Here is a 5,377-nt window from a genome sequence, read left to right on the forward strand (position 1 = left end):
TGAGCATCTTATCACGTGCTTTTTAGCTATTTGTATTTCTTTTTAGAAGAAGTATCTTTTCAAATCACTTGCCCATTTTTTAAATGGGTTGTTTGTATTTTTATTTTTGAGGTGTAGAATATTTTTATATATGCTAGATATTAGGCTCCTATCAGGTGTATGATTACCAAATATTTTCTCCCATTCAGTAGGTTGCCTATTCTCTTTCTTGACAAATTCCTTTGATGTCCAAAAGTTTTTAATTTGAGGAGGTCCCAATTATCTGTTTTTTATTTCATTGCTTGTGCTTTGGGTGTGAAGTCCATAAAATCATTACCTAATACAAGATCCTGTAGATACAGCCCTGTATTATCTTCCAAAATCTTTATGGTCTTGGCAGTTATATTTATTTATTTTTTTTATTTTTATTTTTTATTTTTTTTCTCTTTTTATTTTATTTTATTTTATTTTATTTTATTCACTTTGTAATAATATTACATTAAAAATATATATATATGAGGTCCCATTGAACCCTACCTCCCCCACCCCACCTCTCCCCCCCCTCAGCAACACTCCCTCCCATCATCATGACACAGCCATTGCATTTGGCAAGTATATCTCTGGGCACCCCCGCACCCCATGGTCAACGGTTCACACCATGGCCCACACTCTCCCCCATTCCATCCAGTGGGCCCTGTGAGGATTTACAATGTCCGGTGATTGCCCCTGAAGCACCATCCAGGGCAGCTCCATGTCCCAAAGACGCCTCCACCTCTCATCTCTTCCTGCCTTTCCCCATACCCATCAGCCATCATGTCCACTTTTCTCAATCCAATGCCACCTTTTCTATGTGGACATTGAATTGGTTGTGTCCATTGCACCTCTATGTCAAGAGGAGGCTCAGATTCCACCTGGATGCTGGATACAATCCTCCCACTTTCAGTTGTAATCACTCTAGGCTCCATGGTGTGGTGGTTGTCCTTCTTCAACTCCATCTTAGCTGAGTGTGGTGAGCCCAATAAGTCAGACTGTAGGTGCTGGAGTCTGTTGAGGCTCAGGACCTGGCTATCACATTGTCAGTCCAGAGATTCAAATCCCCTAAATATATCTTAAACCCCGACACTAACTGCACCTCCAGCACATTAGCATGAAAGTCTTATGAAGAGAGATCCCATCTGAGTCCAGATTCGTCACACATGAACACTAGTTCCAAAGAGGGGCCATCTGACCTGGTAGTTAACCCCATCGGCCATGACCATAACTCCCATGGGTCTCTTTAGCCCTCGAAGGAACCGATATCTGGGGGTTGTATCTGCTTTATCTGTCTCTCAGACTCTGCTCAGTTGTGCATGAGGGCAATCCTTCTGACAGCCTCCAGACTCTTTTTTAGAGACTCGTAGCCATACAAACTCATTTCTCCTTTCCATTTCCCCCTTACATTAGGTCAAACAGCATTTTAAAGTCATGTTATTTTATGTAGACAGGGATATTCCGCTGATCCGCGTTGAACCTTCCGTATGAGGTCATTTTCCAGTTGCATCATCAGTTGGTAGTTGATAGTGATCCCTCGGTGCCAGGGAGACTCATCCCCGGGTGTCATGTCCCACGCTGGGGGGAAGGCATTGCATTTACATGCTGAGTTTGGCTTCGAGATGGCCACATTTGAGTAACATGAAGGCTGACAGGAGGAAATTCCCAGGCACAATGCTGCTCTAGGCCTTGTTCTTGTTTTAGGCTTATCAGCTCCCAAGCATAGTCATTAGCGTTATGGGCTCACTGTTGAACCCTCACTCCCTCCTGGTCCCCACTGCTGCACCAGGGAGACTGTCGCTGCTCCCCTAGGGACCATGACAGAGCACCACTGGCCAGGAGGCAGTTATATTTAGATCTTAGATCCATCTTGAGATAATTTTTGAATAAGGTGTGAGTTGGTGTTCCTGTATCATTCTTTGGATATGGACATCCAGTTTGCCAAGCACCATTTTTTTTGAAGCGGCTTTTCTCTCCCAGTTGAATGGGCATGGTGGCCTTGTTGAATATCAGTTGGCTGTGTAGGTGAGGATCTATATCAGAACTCTCAATTCAGTTCCATTGGTCAGTATGTCTATCCTTATGCCAATACCATGCAGTTTTGATCCCACCAGCATTTTAGTATGTTTTAAAGTCAAGTAGTGTGAGTCCTTAATTTCATTTTTCTTTTTCATATGTCTATGCTTATTCAGGGCTTCTTGCCCTTCCAAATTAATTTCATAGTTAACTTTTCTAATTCAGTAAAAAATGTTGTGGTAATTTTTATTGGGATTGCATTAAATCTGTAAATCAGTTTGGGTAGGACAGACATCTTAATGATGTTTAGTTTTCCCATCCATGAATAGGGAATAGTCCTCCATTTATTTAGATCTTCTTTGATTTCCTTTAATAGTTTTGTGTAGTTCTCTGAGTACAAGTGGTTTACCTCTTTAGTTAAATTTATGCCTAGGTATTTGACTCTTTAAATTGCTATTGTAAATTGTTCTTTTTTTCTTGATTTTTTCCCTCAGATTGCTCATCATTGGTGCACAGAAATGCTACTGATTTTTGCACATGAATCTTATAGTCTGCCACTTTACTGAATTCATTTATAAGCTACAGAAGCTTTGTTGTAGATTTCTTAGGGCATTCAGGGTATAGGATCATATTGCCTGCAAATAGTGAAATTTTTACTTCTTCTTTTCTAATCTGGACTCCTTTTATATCTTTTTCTTGCCTAAATGCTTGAGCAAATACTTCTACCACAATGTTAAATAAGAGTGGTGACAGTGGGCATCCTTTTCTTGTTCTAGATCTTAGAGAGAAAGCCTTTGGGATTTCACCATTGGAAAACTGTGGGATTTTTATATATTTTTTTTATCATGTTGAGGAAGTTTCCTATTTTTTGCAGTGTTTTTATTAGGAAAGGGTAATGTATTTTGTCAAATGCTTTTTCTGCATCTATAGAGATGATGATGTGATTTTTTTCATTTGATCTGTTTATGTGGTGCATTGCATTGATTGATTTTCTTATGTTGAAACATCCTTGCATACCAAGGATTAAACCCACTTGGTCATGGTGTATAATTCATTTGATATGTTGTTGAACCTTATTAGCATGGATTTTGTTGATTTTAGCATCTAGAATCATTAGAGAGATTTTCTATAGATTTCCTTCCACGTGACATCTTTGCTCATCTTTGGTATTAGAGTGATGTTGACATCATAGAATGAATTAGGCAAATTTCCCTCCACTTCTATTTTTTTTTTTGGAAGAGTTTAAGCAGGATTCATGTTAGTTCTTTCCAGAAAGTTTGGTGGAATTCACCTGTGAAGCCATCTGGTCCTGAGCTGTTCTTAGTTGGGAGTTTTTTGATGACTGCTTTTATCTCACTACTTGTGATTGTTCTGTTGAGCTCATCAATTTCTTCTTTCATCATTGTAGGCTGCTTATGTGTTTCTGGGAATTTGTCCATTTCCTCTAAATTACCCATTTTGTTGGCATACAGTTTCTCAAAGTATCCTCTTGTGTCAGTGGGGTCAGGGTCAATATCCCCTCCATTGTTTCTTATTTTATGTATTTGCACTTTCTTTCTCTTTTGCTTGTCTAGCTAAGGGTTTATCAATTTTATAGATCTTCTGGAAGAACCGCTTTTGATTTTATTTTTTATAGTGCTTTCTTATGTTCAATTTAATTTTGCTCTGCTCTGGTCTTTGCTATTTTCTTCTTTCTACTTTCTTTGGGATTAGTTTGTTGTTCTTTTTCTATTCCTCCAGATGTGCCATTAGGTCTTTGATTTTAGCTCCTTCTTCTTTTTTAATATAGGCATTTATAGCTATGAATTTCCTCTTAGTGCAGCTTTTGCTGCATTCCATAGACTTGGATACCTTGTGTTGTCATTCTCAAACATTTCAAGGTAGTTACTGATTTCTTTTGTGATTTTCTCCTTGATCCATTGATTATTTAATATGTGTTATTTAACTTCCATATGTTTGTGCCTAATCAGGTTTTCTGGCCTTTACTGATTTCCAGCTTCATTCAGTAGTGGTCAGAGATATTACTTTGTATAATTTCAATCTTTCTGGATTCATTGAGAGTTGATCTGTGGCCTAGTATTTGGTCTATCCTGGAGAATGATCCATGTGCACTCAAGAAGAATGCATACCCCACTGTATTTGGGTGTAATGTTCTGTATATGTCTATTAGGTCCAGATCCTCTAATGTATTATTCAAGGTCTTTGTTTCTTTATTGATTATTGGTTGAGATGTCCTCTCTAATGGTGATAATGGTGTATTAAAGTCCCCCAGTATAATTTTAGAAGCATCTATTTTTCCACTTAGTTTTTGGAATGTTTGCCTCATTATTTTGAGGTGCTCTGATTAGGTGCATAAATGTTTATGGTTGTTCTTTCTTCTTGACAATTTCCCCTTTTATTAATATATAGTCTCTTTCTTTGTCTCTTACAATAGTTTACATTAAAGTCTATTTTGTATGATATTAGTATAGCTGCACTTGCCCTTTTTTGGTTATTGTTTACATGCAAAATTGTTTTCCAACAATTCACTTTTAGCCTTTTTGTATCCATGTGTCTAAGGTGCATTTCTTGTAGACAGCATACAGATCAGTCATATTTTCTTATCTATTTTCCAATCTGTGTCTCTTGATTGGAGAGTTTAAGCCATTAACAGTGTTATTACTGTCAAGGAATTACTTATATTAGCTAAATTTTTTTTTAGGTTTATTATGCCATATACTGTTTCTATTTCTCTTTTTATCTTTTTAATTATTCTTAAGCTCTCCTCCAACTCTCTCTCTCCTGTTTTCTCCTTTCAACCTGCAGAATTCCCTTTAGTATTTCGTGAAAGGCAGGTTTCTTATTGACAAACTTTTAATTTCTGTTTATCTGTGAATATTTCGAACACTCCCTCATTTTTGAATGCCAGCTTTGTTGGATAGAGAATTCTTGGCTGGAAGTTATTTTCTTTTAGCACCTTAATTATGTCATACCACTGCCTTCTTGCCTCCATGATTTCAGATGAGAAATCAGCCCTAACCTTTTCAAGCTTCCCTTGTATGTGGTGGATCTGTTTTCTCTTGCTGCTTTCAGTATTCTCTCTTTGACTTGAGCATTGGACAGGTGATTATGTATATGTCTTAGTGTAGACCTGTTAGGATTTATACTTTTGCAGTGCACTGCACTTCTTGGACATGTACATCCATGTCCCTCAATAGAGTTGGGAAATATTCAGCCATTGTTTCCTCCAACACTCTTTCTCTGCCCCCTTTCCCTTCTCTTCTCCCTCTGTGATGCCTATAATGGCCATGTTTGTGTGTTTTGTGTTGTCATTCAAGTCCCTAAGTCCCTGCTAGATTTTTTCTATCTTTTC

The sequence above is a fragment of the Dasypus novemcinctus genome, chromosome 8, assembly GCF_030445035.2.
Source record: "Dasypus novemcinctus isolate mDasNov1 chromosome 8, mDasNov1.1.hap2, whole genome shotgun sequence".
Taxonomy (NCBI): domain Eukaryota; kingdom Metazoa; phylum Chordata; class Mammalia; order Cingulata; family Dasypodidae; genus Dasypus; species Dasypus novemcinctus.